An 18,413-nucleotide genomic window follows, 5' to 3' on the forward strand; every position below is an offset into this window, starting at 1 on the left:
CTCTGTGGGAGAAAGATGGGCAGTCTCTTCCTGTGTGATTTACTGCCTCGAAAAACCCACTGGAGGATCAGCTATGGGTTGATTCCAACTCAGAGGCACGCAAAAACAACAACTTTGCTAACATAAAAAAACATGGTGGCATGGGGTTAAGTGAACAGCCAGTTGCTGCAGTCACCAGCAGCTCTGTGAGAGACAAGTCCTGGCCACCTGCTCCCATGACAGTGACCGCTGAGGAAATACTCTGAGCTGGCTGTTCTGTCATAAAGGGTCACTGTGAGGCAGAGCTGACTTCCCATCACATGATAACAACATGGCCAAGTGGCAGACCCTGGAGCCAGACTTCCTGAGTGAAATAGGTCATGACTGTGCTGCTTACCAGGTATGTAACTGGGCGAGTAACCTAACCTTTCTTTATCTTGGTTTTTTCAGTTCTGAAATGGGGATAAAAATATTTCCTACTTCCCAAGGCTGTCCGGAAAAATCCCCGCTAAATAGGAAGCACTGTTGCACTGGGAAAGTCTGCAGTCAGAGACCTCTCCAAAGTGCTGAAGAGCAAGGATGTAAGTTGAAAGACTAAGGTTCCTCTGATCCAAGCCAATGTCTTTTCAATTATTTGCTGTGCATCTGAGAGTTGGAATTTGAACTAAGACAACAGAAGAAGAATTGATGTCATCGAGTTGTGGCACCGAAGAACACGTGGACTGCCCCATGGCACTGCCCCATGGACTGCCAAAAGAATGAGGAAATATGCCATGAGAGTGCAACCAGGATGCTTCTTAGGGGAAAGGATGGTCAAATTTCGTCTCACATATTTTGGGCATGTTGCTAGAAGAGGCCAGTCCTTGGAGAAAAAACATCATCCTTGGAAAAGCAGAAGGTAAGTGAAAGAGGGGGAGATGCTCAATGAGATGGTATGACACAGTGATTGTAAGAATGGGCTCTAGCTGGCAGAGAGGATGGGGATGGCATGGGTTATGGCAGAGGTCAGACTGTTGTGCGTTGACCCACCATGAGTCATACTCTCTTTGATAGAACCTAACAGTACAAAGAACAAGTATGAGGGGCTGTGACGGAGCAGTGACTGAGGTGCTCAGTCTCCAGTGGGAAGCTTGCTGGTTCGAGTCCACCTGACACTCTAAGAGGGAGCTCAGGTGGCCTAATGGGTAAGGAGCTGTGCTGCCAGCTCACAACAGCTGGTTGGAATCAGCTATTCTGATGGAGAAAGACAGGCAGTCTCCTGCCAGGCATTTACAGCCTCTGGAACCCCAGTGGAGGGTTAGCTGTGAGTAGTTCTGAGTGGACTGCAGTAAGTGAGAGTAAGTGAACCATTCTGTGGAGGAGGGGACGTTCTGGCGGTTGGCTTCTGTAAGATTAGCAGCCTCAGACGCCCTATGGGGCATCAACTGTGGCCTGGCTCTCAGGTCCCTAGGAGTCAGAACTGATTATGTAGCAGTGGGTTTGGGTTTCTTGAATCTAACTGACAGGAGCCCTGGTGATGCAGTGACTAAGCACTTAACTGCTTATCGGAAGATGCACTTCAAGCTCACCAGCCACTTTGCAGGAGAATGACCCGAGTCTGCTTCTTTAAAGATTCCAGCCTTTGAAATCTCGGGGCGGGGTGGGGGGGGCATTTCTTCACTGTTCTTTGGTGTTGCTACACTGACATCAAGTCCATGCCAGTAAGTTTATGAGTTAGGAAGTATCTTTTGCCAGTGCCTCTGGGGTATTACAGTGTTGCGGTAGTATCTCGTCAGATTGGCCTGTGGAATCGGCAAGCATATCGGATTGCTTGTCAGCTATGTGGTATTGAACAGGTTACTGAACCTCGTTAGCCTCGTCTACGTGTCTATGAAGTGGAAATAATAGACCCTCTCCACGGTGTAATGAGGTTCAATGAGTTCGTATGCACCATCGTCATAAGTGCTAAGATATGTATCTCTTGTCTCTCTGTCATTGTCTTCCTGTCAGAACCAGCTCATAACTGACCCTCTGGCAAGTTCTCAGAAGCTATAAATTGCGTGGGAGGAAGTTGCCAACTTTCCTCCTGCAGAGAAGATTTGAATTGCTTGCCTTTGGGTCCACAGAGAAATTCCTTACCCATTAGACTACTGTTGTTGTTGTCAGGTGCTGTCAAGTTAAGCACGTCTCATAGTGACCCTGTGAACAACAGACCTGAACTGTGTCCCATTCTGTGCCGTCTTCATCGTCTCTGACACACTTGAGCCTATTGCTGTAGTCACTGTGGCATTCCATTTCTCTGGAGGTCTTCCTCCCTTTCGCTGACCCTCTACCTTTCTGAGTATGATGCCCCTTTCCAAAGAATAGCCTCTCCTAACAACATGCCCAGAGTATGAGAGAGAGAGCTTTGAGCACTTCATAAATTCACTATATGTGGTGGTTGTTATTATTTACTCATTGCCATTCCATGAGCTCAGTGCTGTCATCACTCCCATTTTGCAGATGAGGAAACTGAGACCCAAAAGGGTGTTGCTGCTTGCTCAGAGTCACTGCCACTTGCTCATGGGTGGGTGGTGGCAACATCAGGATTAGAGTTTATACTTGACTGACTGCAGTAACTCTTCTTTTGAGGGGGCCCAGTGATTCTCTTTTGGAAAAGGTGTCACCAGCCTCTCTCCTGCCTGGTGTCCCTTGACTCAGAGGGCCAGCCTTGATTGGCTCTGCGGCTCTGTTTTGTAGACCAGGCTCTGTGATGACCAAACAAAGCAGAAAACAAATACTCATTACGATGCAGGCACACAAAGAGGGCTTCCTGCCTTGCTTAAAGTAAATGTCTCAATTAACACAGAGGACCTTTATTTGTTCCATAGCTGCAGGCGAGTTCGTCTTTTGGATCAATTAAATTGTTGACAGTCCGCTCAGGAGAGACATCCACATCCACATCCACATCCAAGGTGCCTTTCGGTGCAGGTGTGCATGCGTGCAGGTGGGGAGGGGGAAAAGGGAGTGGGATGTGCGTGGACCAAGGCCAGGAAATCTATCTTACATCACAACCACATGCTCCTACACAGGCACACACATAACTGTTGCACTCCTTCCATTCAAAAGAATTGCTTGTATTAACTCATTAAGGTAAGTTTCTGACACTGTAGATAGGTTGCAAACCACAGTGAGATGCCACTTTATCCCTACTTGGACGAGATGTTTTGTCAGATAACTCCTTGTCATCACCAAACAAAAGAACATGAGACTTTGCAACACAGAATCCCCTCTAAGAGACTTTAGTGACTACATTGTATCAACATTAGGTTGCCAGCGGGTGGCCAGTGTTGCTACTAACATTTCACCAGGAATGTAGGGCGTCCATGACAGAGAAATTGTTCAGAGAAACTGCGGATGAGGACCTCTTGTCCTTTCTGCTTAGTTTTTGTTAATGTAAAACTTCCCTTTTGGGTGGGGGGGTTTGCAGTAAAAAAACACCCCATCAAACCTGTTGCGGTTGTGATTTGGACTCGATGGCACCTAACAACAAAAACAACATGGACGGTTAGCTATGAGCCAGTTCCAACCCAATGGCACAAACAACAATCTTCTTCTAAAAATAACATCTATTAATGGAAAAGTAAACTAAAGTCAAGGACTGTAGTCCTCCACATCAGGAAAACAATGATTTTCACCACTGGGCCAATTGGCAGCTTTGTGATCAATGGAGAAGAGACTGGAGTTGTTAACAAATTCAGCTTGCTTGATTCCACAATCAACACTCTTGGCACCAGCAGTCATGAAATCAAAAGGTGAATTACATTGGAAAAGTCTGCTGTCAGGGACCTCTCTGGAGTACTGAAGAGCAGTGATGTCAGTTTGGAGAGTAATGTGCACCTGATCCAGGCCACGATTGTCACAATTACTTGCTATGTATCAGAGATCTGGGCAGTGACTAAGGATAACAGAAGAATCAATGCCTTTGAGTTGGGGTGCTGGAGAAGAGTCTTGAACAACCATGGACTGCCAGGAGAACAAACAGGTCTGTCTTGGAGAGGGTGAAAACAAGCTACTCCCTGGAGGCAAGGATTTTTTTTTTCTATTTTATTTGTTTTTTTTTAGGCAGGGATTTTGAAACTCTGTGTCACATACTTTGGGCACATGGCCAGGACAGATCAGTCCTTGGAGGAGAACATCATGCTTGGAAGGGTGGAGAGCCAGCACAGGACAGGAAGCCTCAGGATGAGATGGATTGATGGTGACTGGAGAAATAGGAGTAGGTCAGTCGGAGACGATGAGATTAGCTCAGGATAGGGCGGGGTTCAGAACTGTTGTACGTAGGGTCACTGTAAGTCCCAGGTGGCTCGACAGCACACACATAACAACAACAAACTGTGACGCTCCATCTACCTGTAGGGAGCCTACGCTTGCATTTATGGCGAAGATGCTCTTGGTGTGCTGGCCTTGGCCAGTCTGTCATTGATATGAGACAGACCCTGGCAAGTGAGGTCCAGCTGCAGGCCCTGCCTGCTTCTCCGCCAGCACCTCCTATCTGTCGTTTTCCTCCTCACCTCACACAGTTACTCTGGCCTTTTAGCTCTTCCATAGGAGACATCAAGCAACATCCATAAGCAGGGCCTTTGCACCTGGCTGGGCACACAATAGCTACTCAGCCAGTCAACATCACTCCTTTCCCATATCTTGGCTTTCTGTACGTGCACGGGTGTGTGTGTATAGTCGACTGCATGAGCTCCTTGCTGTCATGTTGATCCCGACCCATTATGACCCTGTAGGGCAGAGCATAACTGTCTTGGAGGGTCCCCGACGCTGGGATCTTTACTGGAGCCGACTGTGACAGCTTTCTCACAGGGAGCAGCGGTGGGTTCAAACCAAAGAATTTTTTCCCCCCTGAGCACTTGAGAGAAGCACCAGCAGGGCTCTTCTGGGAGGTTAAAGTCCTTAGCAAAAATAACCCTCGTTTATATGTACCAAATACTGGCCTAAGCCTTCTTTGCATACATGAATTCATAATGCAATCCTCAGGACAGTCTTATTATGCATCGCTTATTTCGTCTTCACCTCGTTATGCCTCATTTACAAATGAGAAAACTGAGGCTGGCATGTACTAAGTCTCTTGCTCAAGGTTGCAGATTAGTTAAATGGCCTTTGAAGCTACGTAATCCAGCTCTACAAGATGGTATCCTGGATTACATACTGGGCTGCAACCCAGAAGGTTAGCAGTTCATGTCCACTGGCAAGAGAAAAAAAATGAGCAGTCTTTTCCCATAAAGATTTATAGCCTTGCAAATTTGACAGAAGGCGTCAAGGAGTCAGAGTTGACCTGACAGCGGTGGTAGCACGTAATCCAGCTCTATGACCGATTTGATACATGGTCGCTGGACACATTGTTCATGCTCGATAAATGGCTATCGATGGACACATGCAACCACAGACTGTAATTAGAGAACAGATTGTTCTTGTACCGGATTATCTTTCTTACAATCTTGCCTGCCTTTGATCTCTTTAAGTGAGGAGATCTGAGGCAACTCATAGGTGCATCACCCGCCTGCTTTCTGCCTCATCACCTGATTCCTGAGCAGGCAGGGACCAGGCTCTCTCTGTTCTGTTGTTCTTGTGAAGGGCCATCAAGTTGACTACAACGCACCACAGCCCTACGAACAACAGATCTGGACCCGGCGCTGTCCTCCCTGTCCTCACCATCTCTGACAGGCTCCATCCTTTGTTACAGGCACCGTGCACTCAATCCAGTGCATTGAGGAGCTTCTCCTTCTCTCTCCCTCCACCTTTCTCAGCATGGTGTCCAAGGGCTGGCCCCTCCTGACAGCATAGTACGTGAGATGAAGTTTCTCTACCCTTCACTTCACCGTACCACGCCACCTCCTGACCTCACTACCCCAAAATGAACCCTCTGCCATAGTCCACAATCAAATAGTTTTTCTGACTTGTACGCCTTTTTAATTATTAAAGGCAATTTTTTTATGGCTCTGCTGTTTTTTATAAGGAGCCCTCGTGCTCCAGTGGGTAAGAACTGAGCTGTTGACTGAAAGCAATTTGGTTTATGCCCACTAGCTGCTTGCGGGAAGCTCTGGTGAGTTAGAGGCAAGGAATTGCCCTGCCAATCCAAAGAGCAAGGTTCGAGCCCACCAGCTGTTCTGAGGGAAGAAAATGGACCATCTCCTCCCGTGTTATTTACTGCCTCTGAAAACTCAAAGGAGGGTCAGCTAGGAGTCAGTTTCTACTCGATGGCACTCAACAACAACAAACAACTGCTCTGCAGGAGGAAGGTGAGACATGACCTGCTCCATAAAGACTTACAGCTCCACAGATTCTCTGAGCAGTTCCACTCTGTCCTTGCATTTCATCACGAGTCACCAGGGTCTTAATGGCAATGAGTTTTAGTTGGTTATTTTGTGTCTTCCTTTGAAGAATATCTATCTGTTCAAGACTCTGGACCAATTTTTAATTCTGTTTCTTTTTATTAATTGAGTTCTAGGAGTTACTTACATTTTTCTGGATCCAAGCAGCTTGTCAGATAACATATATTACTATGACTGGTTTCTCCCTCCTTTTCCCGTGTTATTTACTTCCTTAATGGGTATCTTTTTAATGAGCATGCGTTTTAAATTTTTATGACATCCAATTTATGAATTTTTAGAAACTTTATTTTTAGCCCTCACTTCGTCCTAAGAAGTCTCTGCTTACTCGAAGATATTCTAGAAGCTTTGAGGTTTTAACTTTTATGTTTATATCTTTGATTCGTTTCGGTTTGGGTTTTCTTTTTCTTTTATTGGAGCATTGTGGTACAGAGGGTGGGAATTTTAAAAACACATTGCTCTTAGGTGCTGCTACGCTGATTGCAGCTCACAGGACCCTATGCACGATGAAACTCTTGGAGCTGCTGTTATTACGTGTTTTCGAGTCAGAACGGACTCATAGCTGGCCCTCCAGTGGCTTTTTAGACGTTGCAGATTGCATGGGAGGAACGAGGAGCCGTTGGTGAATTTGAACCACATGCCTTTCAATTGGCAGTGTGTCTCCTTACAACTAGGCCATAATGAAACACTGCTTTATTCCAGCAGCTTTTTTTTTAATTCCTTTTCTCCTTGAGCTCTGGTGACCTAGTTCACCTGCTATCCTAAAGGTTACACCTTTCTAGCAGTTTGTATCCACCATCAGCTCTGCAGGACAGAGATGGACAACCTCCTCTTGTGCAATTTGCAGCCTCAAAAACCCAGAGGCAGGTCAGCTATGAGGTGGTTCCAACTTGATGGCAATAAGTTGAGTTTCTGTTTAGTTGCTTGAGTACATTTGTCAAGAAATGAATTGACAGTAACATGTGGGCATGTTGGGTAGAATTCTGTTCCATTGATATAGTTATGTCCCTTTATATCATTTTACTACATTAACTCATAGGAAACTCTGATGGCTTAGTGGTAAGGAGTTGTACTGCCAACCCAAAAGCACAGGGTCGAATCCACCAGCCGCTCAGTGAGAGAAAGATGGCAGGCGGTCTCTTCCTGAGTGATTTATTGCCTCTGAAAACCTGCTGCAGGGTCAGCTATGGGTTGTTTCTGACTCAATGATACATAGCAACAAATACTGTCTTTGTATGTTAATCAGTATAGGCTTCCCTCCCCACCCCATCTTGATTGTTTTGGTTTTCCTTGGCATTTTGCCTTTTCATGCCATTTTAGAATCAACTTGTCAATTTCTAAAGTCTGGGATTTTGGTTGAGATTTTATTGACTCTACAGATTAATTTGCGAAGAATGAGCCTTTTGCCAATATCCAGTCTTTTGAGCCGTGAGCATGGTCTCCATTCATTTAGGTCTTTAATTTTTCTCTGCATTCTTTGATTTCAGTGTATAGATTAGGCCCATCTTTCATGAACTCTGGCTGTAAGTATTTCATCTTGACTAATGCTTTGTAAGTGCTTTTGTTTTCTCCAGCTTTTGTTTTCCAATTATTTGCTTCTGGCAGAACTGAGCTGTGTTTCATTGCATCCTACAAAGGGTCACTGTGTTGGAATGGCCTTGACAGCATGCGACAAAAACAACAAGCAGAAAGAAAATTGATTTTTAATGTACATTAACTTTATATGTACTTACTCTCTGTGACTTTGCTAAATTACTCTTCTAGGAGGGGTGTGTGTGTGTGTGTGTGTGTGTGTGTGTGTGTCTCCATGTGCAGTCATGTTGTCTGGTGTGATATAATCTGTTTAAATTCATTTGCAGGATCCCTGGTGTTAAGCGTTGGCAATGCTAGCTGAAAGGTTGGCAGTTCAAACCCATCAGACATTCCATGGGATAAAGATGAGGTTTTCTCCTCCCTTTATGATTACAATCTCAAAAACCTACAATCAGGAGGGTCACCCTGAGCTGGAATTTGGGTTTAAGGTTTGGATTACAGCAGTGACCCCTTTAATGTCTTTAATCAGGCATCCCATCTCTTTGAACTTTGGGGTCCTCATCTGTGGAAGGAGACTACGATATAGGTTGGCCTTTGAAGTTGCCTGATGATGAAACTCGACTGTGCCATTTGCAAACTTTGAGTGCTGGATAAAATATTTCATCTTTCAGCTGCTTGTTCATTTGTAAAGTGGACATAATAATAGTAAGATAGACATGTCCTGAATTAGTTATGAAGTATTCATGCAATAAAATATGAGGAGCTTAGTGGGAATCATAAAGAGTGTTAGCGCTTGGTAACTGTTTTTATTATTATTAATAATAATTTTTAAAACATCTCAGTGCTTTTCGCTTCCAAAGCACTTTTATGCTCTGTGTCTCATTGAGTCACTGAAGTATCTGTGAGGTAGGTAGCCAGAGCTGAAGTCATCACCCTCACTGTACTGATAAGGGCCCCCTCACAGTGCAGATGTTTCACATGTTCAGCTTTGACAAAAGATGGGGGATTTGAGTCCACCAAGAGGTGCCTTGGAAGAAAGGACTGGCAGTCTGCTGAGAAAGGAACCATTGAGGACCTTAAGGAGAAGACATCTACTCTGACCCATTGGGGGCATCACTACAAATGTCTCTCCATGTCCTTCTATATGATTCTTCTTCGATACAGCTTTCTTCTCCCCTCTTTCTTCTCTTCCCTCCTCCTCCTCCTTTATTTCTCTTCTTCCTCCTCTTGCCCTCTGCCTTCCCCTTCTCCTTTGTCTACTTCTTATTTCTCTCTCTCCTCTTGGGCACTTACCCTCTGTCTCTCTGTATCTTTCTCTGTGTTGTTCCTCAGGATGGATGTTGCTGAGCTCTGCATCTCTTTCTCCCTCCCCCATCTCTCGCTCTCTCTCCAGGTGTGTCACACTCTCATTGTCTCCTGCCTGGGTTCCCTCTGTCTGATTCTGGATCTGTCTCACCTGTCTGTTCCTCTCTTTCTTCCCTCCGCTCATCCTCTCTGTCTGACTGATTCTGTCACACTTGTCTGTCTCTCTCATTCTTTTCTGCCTGGGCTCCTTCTGTCTGAATCCAGTTCTTTCATTTTTCCCTTGTCCTGCCTCAGCCCCACCATCCATCTCCCTCTGCATCTGAGCCTGTGCACGTACACACACACACACACACACACACACACACACACACACGTGTGTGTGCACATTGTTCTGTTCTAGCCTTTTTCTTTCATGTAAAACCTCTTCTCCTTCACCCAGTCCCCACCCCACCCCACCCCCATCCTGCAGTTTTCTTGTCAAATATAAGAAGCTGCTCCTGTAGAGAAGTTAAAATATCTGCCAGAACCTTCAAATTCATGCAGACCTAGGGGTCTCTGGGATCACATCCAGGTCACTGGATAAACTCCTACAGAGTTTATCTGGGGCAGTCAGTCTCCTGTGCTGCAGAGATCAAAGGCCATTTGTGGAGCGTTACATCGGCCTGACTTTCTAGACTGGCTATGACGCACAGCTCCCTTTCTGTCCTGACCCCAAGAGTCCCAGACTGCACATGAGGACTTTAAGGTTGATACACCACAACCCTTAGGAATGTCAGATTATCACCTCTTTTGGAGCTCAAGTCACTAGCTCACTATCGATTATGCAGTAGTGAGCAAGCATCAATTATGTACCAGCTCAGGAATTCTAGGGATGTTATGGGTTGTGTGCTGGGCTGCTCACTCAAAGGTTGATGGTTCAAGCTGCTCTAGAAGAAGGAGAGGCATCCTGCTCCAGGACTTATGTACAGCCTTGGAAACCTGTTGGAGGGTCAGCATGAGTTAGAATGGATCTAGTGGCAATGAACGTGGTTTTGTTTATGTAACAGATGTTGTTTTACAAGCTGATAACACAGGAGTGAAATGACAGGTGCAATATGGCAAATTTCAGTCCTCTTCCTAGTCAACTATGAATGAGACATCTAATAGGTATTCCAGGAAGGAGCCCTGGTGGCATAGCAGTCAAAATACTCAGCCACTGAACAGAAGGTCTGTGGTTCAAATCCATCAGAATGCTGTGAAGTGGGAGAACTGCCCCTTGAGCGAAAAATACTTTGGTGACCTGCTTGCAATCATTATAGTTATTAATTCATATAGTTATGAATCTATTGGACATTTAACACCCATGTATTCAGGAATGATGCTTAATATATTTAACAAATGGTACCACACTGCCCACGAACATTGAGAATCCCTTACCACTTCGTCTTGCTCATGTATAATTTACACATAGTCCAGTAAACAGCTGTGTGAACAGGGCCAGGGAGTACCGCATTATTTAAAATCATGGAAGGTGTGCATCAAGGTTGGATCTTTTCTCAATACCTATCATTGGATAAGTAAATAATGTGAGAAGCTGGGCAATAGTAAAAAGAATGTGGCACCAGGGTTGAGGAAGACTCCTCAACAGCCTGTGTTATACAGATGACACAAGTTTGCTTATAGAAAGGGAAGAACACTTAAAACACATGCTGTAGAAGATCAAAGACTACAGCCCTCAATATAGATTATGTCTCAATATCAAGAAGATAAAAGTAAAAATCCTCACATCTGGATAATAGGCAACATCATGATAGATGGATGAAAGATTGAAAAGGTCAATGATCTCCTTTTATTTGGATCCACAGTCAACACTCATGGTAGCAGCAGTCAAGAAATCAAAAGAAATGCTTCATTCAGAAAATCTGCTGTCAAGGACTTCTCCAAAGTGCAAAAAGAGCAAGGATGCCAGTTTAAAGACTAAGGTGTACATGAGTTAAGACATGGTCTTTTCTGTTGCATCCTATGTATTTGACAGTTAGGCAATGAATAAGCACGACAGAAGAGGAATTGATACCTGTAAGTTGTGATATGGAGAATACTGAACTCACCGTGCTGGCAAGAGGACAAACGTGTGTCTTGGAAGAAGTGCAACATTCTTGTACAAGTAGGAGGCAAGGATGGTTAAAACGTCCTCTCATACATTTTGGTCACATTTTAAGGAGAGACCAATCCTTGGAAAAAGACATCATGCTGGGAGAAGTGGAGGTTCAGAGAAAGAGAGGATGGCACACTACAGGACAAGGATCAGATCCATCATTTATAGTTTTTCCGAGTACATGATACCTTAACAGCACATAACAACAGTGGCATGTAGGTACCTCTCTTGGTTATAAAGATTCTGAGAGATACCAACTGGTTATTGGTTAACCTAGTTAGGAGTTATGAAAGGCTTTCTGGCGGGAGGGACGTTTATGATGAGAGCTGAAGGACGATCAGCCTTCTGTAGTTGAAGTCTCTTCTTGTCAATTTTGTTAAGTCTCCTAGGATGGAGGAATGTGCTGTGATCACAGCAGGTCTTCACCAAATCAATGGATGAATAACACGATGATTCCAGTTGGTGAGAAAGTCAGAAGATGCATTACCTTTATTTCCCAGAAACATCCTGTTAGGGTGTCTTTTGTCACTGCATGTTCCTAACAACTGACAGCCAAAGGCATGGTCCTCCACTCAGAGCTCATGGTTATATCAGCCCTTTGGGCAGGGTCTCCACTGATTCTTCTTGAGCAAGAAGACAAATTATAAAACAGGTAGGAAACAGGTCTAGGAGGCAAAAGTTGGTGAGTGAGGACATCAGGTGATGAGTTCTCAAGTCCATAGGGCAAAACTGGGAAGCTCAAGAGCTGTACGTCTGGAGTTTTCTTCTTTAAGAAGAAACCAGACAGCTGCCTTTTCTTGTAAAGCCTCCTAAATTGCTTTGAAATCAAATTCAAAACTTGAAAAGTCATTACATAAGCAAACCAAACAGCTGTGGGCCATGTGTGGCTCTTGTCCCTGACTTAGAATTTATTTTTCTCTTAGAAGTTGTTTCAAAAGGTGGGCATGGAATGGAGAGAGCTTATGTTTACAATGCACCCACATTTTTCTGAACATTGGACTGTGTGATCCGTAGACCATTACCATGAATATTCATTGTATGAATATTTCGCTCACCATATTTAATCTTTGCAATAACCTCATGTGGTGGGTTTTACTGTTAAGCAGTACTGCTCTGTCGGTTGTTAAGTGGCGAGGAACAGAGTACAACTCCTAGCGGTGCGATGAATAACAGATCTGAACCCTGTCCTATCCTGTGCCACACTCATCATCTCTGACACACTTCTACCCATTGCTACAGTCACTGTGTCAATCTCACTGAAGATCTTCTTCTCTTTGACCCTCTACCTTTACAACATTGATGTCCCTTTCCAAGGAATAGCCTCTCCTAACAACATGCTCCAAGTATCTGACATGAAGCTTCTCTATCCTTGCCTCCAAGGAGTATTCTGACTCCACTTCTTCCAAGATTTATCGGTTTGTTCTTTCAGCAGTCCATGGAATATTCAGTATGCTTCTCCAACACCCCAGCTCAAATACATCAATTCTCCAGCTCTCAGCTGCATAGCATGTGGCTGAAAAGACCGTGGCCTGAATCAGATGCAGTTAGGTCTGCAGGGAGCCAGTATTAGTCATGCTGCGGAGTGGATTCTGACTAATGCTGATCCTCTGTCAGGTTTCCAAGGCTCTAAGTCCTTGGGGAGGAAACGGTCTCATTTGTCTCCTGCAGAGTCACCAGTGGATTCAAGCCACCAACCTTTTTGTTAGTAGCCCAACTTATAACCCGTTGTGTCACCTGAGCTCCTTCCTCTCAGCCACTACCTGCTGCTATTAGGTTGATTCCAATGCTTAACAACCCTCCATCAGGTTTCTGAATCTGTCAGTCTTAATGTGAGGAGACTGCTCATCTGTCTTCCTCAGAGTAACTGATGAGTTCAAACCATTGGCCCTTCGGTAAGCAGCCTGACACATTATTAACTACGCACATCAACTTAAATTAGCCATAGGAAATGCTGTAAGCAAAGAGAAAAGGAGAGGAGAATATTTTTTTAATTGGAGCCAGCCCTGATTTTATAAGACCTTCAGGTGCAAAGAGCCTTATGTAACCAGATTTAGTTAGCCTAAACACTGTCCTTCGGTTCATTAGATATCTTCACTAATTCCTTTAAATGTATTGCTCTTTTCTATGACTTTCTTGTCTAGAGAGTTTGACTATTCTGGGGCAAGACCTTCTTTCCCTTCCCCTGTTAAATAGAATTTGTGTCAACTGGGATCTTCAGAGCACACTTCTGAAGTCCAAGGTGGCTTCTCTTGGTAGTAGAAACATTTCTTTCTTTCTCACTTATTTCTGGAGGAGCCTTACAAGTCCAGAAGATTCTGAACCCGAGATTTTTTATCTGTCTTTGTTAGCAAGGTGTGACTAATGAGTGTCACTGAAGCAGAAGGAAATTAAAGCAAATCCACATGACACAAAGTTGAACCTGAGTATAGCCCCCTTGGGCTTAGCAACCGCTTCAAGAATAGAATTGGTGCGCTGCATACAAATGACTGAAGACCCATTGTGGAATGATATCAAGGACATTCTATATCAAGAAAGCAAAAGGTCATTTAAAAAAAGAAAGATAAGACCAAAATAGATGTCAGGAAATACTCAGAAGCTTACTCTTGAATGCAGAGTAGGTAAAATGAATAGGAGAAAGGAGGACATTAAAGAACTTGAACAGAAGATTCAAAGGGTGATTTGAGAAGACAAAGCAAAGTATTATGAAATGTGCCAAGTTTCAAAGGGTGATTTGAGAAGACAAAGCAAAGTATTATGAAATGTGCCAATACTTGGAAAGCCAAACAGGAAGAATACACTCAGCATTTCTCACATTGAAAGAACTGAAGGGGGGGAGTGGAGCGGAATAAAGCCACAAATTTTAGTATTGAAGGATTCTATTGGCAGAGTATTGAATGGCCCAGGAAGCATCAAGGAAAATGGAATAAACAGAAACACCTTAGCAAAATATTTGTTTAACATTAAGTCATTTTAGGCGATAGTAGATGATCAAGGACCAATGGAGCTAAAAGAAGTCTACAGTGTATGGAAGGCATTAGTGAAAAATACTCATTTCACTCTCTCATTCACTGCCACTAAATCAGAACTGACTTATAGCTGACCCTCCAGTGGACTTTCAGAGACTTTAAATTACATGGGAGGAGGTTGCCCATCTTTCTTCCAAGAACTGACTCATGTCTTTCAACCATCTGCTTTTGGATTGACAGTACAACTCCTTACTCACGAGGCCTCCAGAAACTCCCTAGTGAAAAACATAGATTCACAAATTGATGGAATACCAATTGAGGAGTTTCAACAAATGGCCACAATGCTAGGAACAGTCACTTGAAGACAGTTTCCTGGCCAGCTGACTGAAAGAGATTTGTGTTTGTGTCCATTCCAAAGAATCAAACAGAATGCAGAAATTATTTCTATAAATATCACTAATACATACATAAGTAAAGTTTTACTAGAGGTAATTTTTAAAAAAATGATTATAGCAATACATCAACAAGGAACTCAGGAAAGGACATGGACAGACAGGTATTATTGCTAATGTCAGATGAATTTTGACTAAAAGCAGTTAAATCAGAAAGATGTCAAACATCTTAACTGAAAGCAGAGAATAGCAGAAAGGATTTTGCCTGTTTTATTGACTCATCAAATAATATTCAACTATTTGAGTCACAACAACTTATGGATGACATTTCAAATAATAGGAATTCCAGAAACTTCCTAGTGTTCCTGTATAATATGTACACAGATCAAGAGGCAGTAGTTAGAACAGGACAGGAAGATACTGTATTCATTTGAACAAGGAAAAGCATACATCGGAGTTATAGCCTTTCCTCATACCTTTCCAATCTGTAAACTGAGAAGATAATCCAAAAAGTTAGACTGTATGAAGACCAGCATGATAGTAGCATTGGAAGACAGTTTGCAAGTCATGCAGCCCTGCTTGCTGAAAGTGAAAAGGACTTGAAGCACTGATGAAGATGAAAGTCTACAGCCATCAGTATGAATCACATGTCAACATAAAACAGAAATCCTCCTCTTGGGCTTGGATCATGCGGCAGCCAGGTTCTATCGCTCAGCCATGGCCAAAATCAAGGCGGAAAGAAGAAGGAGGAGATGTTAAAACAGCTGGGCGATCTGAAGGTGGAGCTTTCCCAGCTGCGCGTCGCCAAAGTGACAGGCGGTACGGCTTCTAAGCTCTCCAAAATCCGAGTTGTCCGAAAATCCATTGCCCGTGTTCTCACTGTTATTAACCAGACTCAGAAGGAGAACCTCAGAAAATGCTATAAGGGCAAGAAGTACAAACCCCTGGATCTGCGGCCCAAGAAAACATGTGCCATGCGCTGAAGGCTCAACAAGCATGAGGAGAACCTGAAGACCAAGAAGCAGCGGCGGAAAGAGCGCCTGTACCCACTGTGGAAATACGCAGTCAAGGCCTGAACTTAAATAAATAAAACACAAAACTAAAAAAAACAAAACAAAACAAAAACCCAGAAATCCTCACGACTGAATCAATAATAACATCAAAGGAAATTAACAGAAGGTGACAATTGTCAAGGATTTAATTTCACTTTAATCCACAGTCAACACCCAATGAAGCAGCAGTCAAATGATAGACCACACTGAACAGATGTGCAACAAAAGACATTGGAAGGTGTTGAAAACCAAAGATGTACTTGAATCAAGACATGATGCTTTCATTCAAGTGTGTCAGAGATTGTGAGCACAGCACAGGATAGGACGGTGTTCAGTTCTGTAGGTCAGAGAGTCACTTTAGATTGTGCTTGACTCTATAGCAGCCAACAACATACGCATGTGAAAGCTAGACTATCAATAAGGTATACTAAAGATAAATCAATGCCTTTGAATGACAGTGTTAGTGAAGAAATTGAAGGTATCATGGATTTACAGAAGAGTTAACACATCTATCTTAGAAGAAATGCAGTCAGAATGCTCCCTAAAAGATTCCTGTCATGTATTTTTGGATATATTGCCAGATGGGACCAATCCCTGTAGATGCCTTTATGCTTGGTAAAGTACAGAGTCAGCAAAAACAGATTAAAATCTTCAATGAAAGGGATTGACACAGTGGTTGCAGCAGTGAACTTGAACTTGACAGTGATTGTGAGGACGACACACTGTTTCCTTCTGTTGTACTTAGGCTTGTATTGAGTGGGAACCGACTTAACAGGACCAAACAATAACAGTGCTGAGAAATACTAAAGACACATTGCCACCAGAGACTTTCTGCTTGAAGAATCAGAAGGCTTGGGAAAGACTTAAAAAGAAAATCGCTTTCCCATAACGTGGTTCACTATTAATTAGTGTCATATCTGTGGCATTTGAGATCCATTTGACTCAACAACACTGGTATCCCTTTCATTTCTGATCTCTTAGCACCTCTGAAATAGTTCAATCCCTTTATCTGTTTTTCTTTGGTAAGTCACATCTTAGAAAAGACAATCAGGAAAACCACCGTTTTCCTGCATATTTCTGTGATTTTGATGACTGAAGTGAGCATCCTGGGACACAGATACTAAAAGCTCCTGTATTGGCAGAGATTTCTTTAGATGAGCCAGACCCTCCCCACAAGGTCCCTCTCAGCAGCTCCACGTGGGATAGAAAGGCCATGGATCTTTAAACCCTTCCTGCAGAAATGTTGTCTGCTCTCAAGATTGAACCCTGTGGACAATCAGATAAAGGCTTAGCCACCTCAGAGGGACTGAGAGGTCAGGGATTGGATGGAATAGCTGAGTTCTTTAGCTGACTAGGACTCTGGTGTGTAGTAAACCATCAGTGTCTGGTATGCATAACAGGTGGCCGGTTGTGATGTAAATTCCTAATCCCCATTCCTGGAGAGTCTGACTCAATGAGATTATTTGTTCAAATAAGGGACTAAGCTAAGCTCTTGTCTAATAAGAAAGAGCCTAATAACCAAAGCATTGCTGGTTCAAATCCATCAACTGTGCCATGGGGTAAAAATGAGTAGTCTTCTCTCATAAAGATCTCAATAGAAGGTTGCTATGAGTTGGAATAAATTAAGATGTTAGATTGTATAACAAGAGGCCCAATAGTAGGAGTAGCACAGCTTAGAGACCACAGATGTTGTGTAAGAATCCAAGGTCACTGTATGGGACTGGTGGGTATTTTTGTTTCCTATAGGGAGGAAGATTAAAGAGGGCATTGTATCACTTGACCTTCTCTGTTAAGAAATGAGGGTAAGGGTTTTGGTGTTTGAATCTGGACAGTAGCTTTAGTCAACAGAAGTAGACGTGACAATTTTCTGGGCCCAGGCTGTAAGAGATGTAGGCTTCCATTTTTTTTTGTCTCTTGGAATACTTGACCATAGAACTCAGTGGCCGTGTTGTCTGAAAGACCAATACCCAGTGAAGAGGTTCATACAGGAAAGAGCTAAAATACTAGGCTGTCCACACTGGCTGAGCCCTCAACTTACCAACCATGGGAATAAATTATGCTGGAAATGGATCCTCCAGCTTCAGTTTAACCTCCTAGTCTTATGCCAACTACAGTAAACTCTGCTTAGATTGAAGGTTTATGAGTCAAATAAGTGATGGTTATTGCTTAACGAGATTAAAATCAGAGTAGCTTGCTGTGCATCCATGTTGTTATTGTTAGGTACAGTTGAGTTGTCTACAAGTCACAGAGACTCTATCAAAATAAATCTGAATCTTGCCTCTCCTGAGCTATTCTCACAATCTCTGATATGCTCAAACCTATTGTTACAGTCACTGCATGACCCATCTTTTGGAGGTCTTCCTCTCATTCTCTGACCCGCCACCTTTCCAAGCATGATGTCCTTTTCCAAGAACTAGCCCCTCCTGAATACATGCCCAAAGTATGTGAGACTAAGTGTCACTATCCTTATCTCCAAGGAACACCCTATTGGCACTTCCTCCAAGACAGACTTGTGTGTTCTTTTGGCAGATCATAAGATAATTCAGTGCTCTTCTCCAACACCACAGTTCAAAGGCATCAGTTCTTCTTCTATCATCCTATTCACTGTCCAACTTTCCGATGCATAGGAAATAGTTACTTCCTATGCTGAAGATTATCCAAAAACAATTAGAACAGCACATCAGCAGAGAACTGCC

General features: G+C 43.4%; 1 pseudogene; it reads left to right on the forward strand.

The window, feature by feature from the left end:
• The first annotated feature begins 310 nt into the window (after nucleotides 1-310).
• LOC102858914 lies at nucleotides 311-15,741 on the forward strand (annotated as a pseudogene).
• Nucleotides 15,742-18,413: the final 2,672 nt, after the last annotated feature.

This window comes from Elephantulus edwardii, unplaced genomic scaffold, assembly GCF_000299155.1.
Source record: "Elephantulus edwardii isolate Elephantulus edwardi_28Jun2011 unplaced genomic scaffold, EleEdw1.0 scaffold00089, whole genome shotgun sequence".
Taxonomy (NCBI): Eukaryota; Metazoa; Chordata; class Mammalia; order Macroscelidea; family Macroscelididae; genus Elephantulus; species Elephantulus edwardii.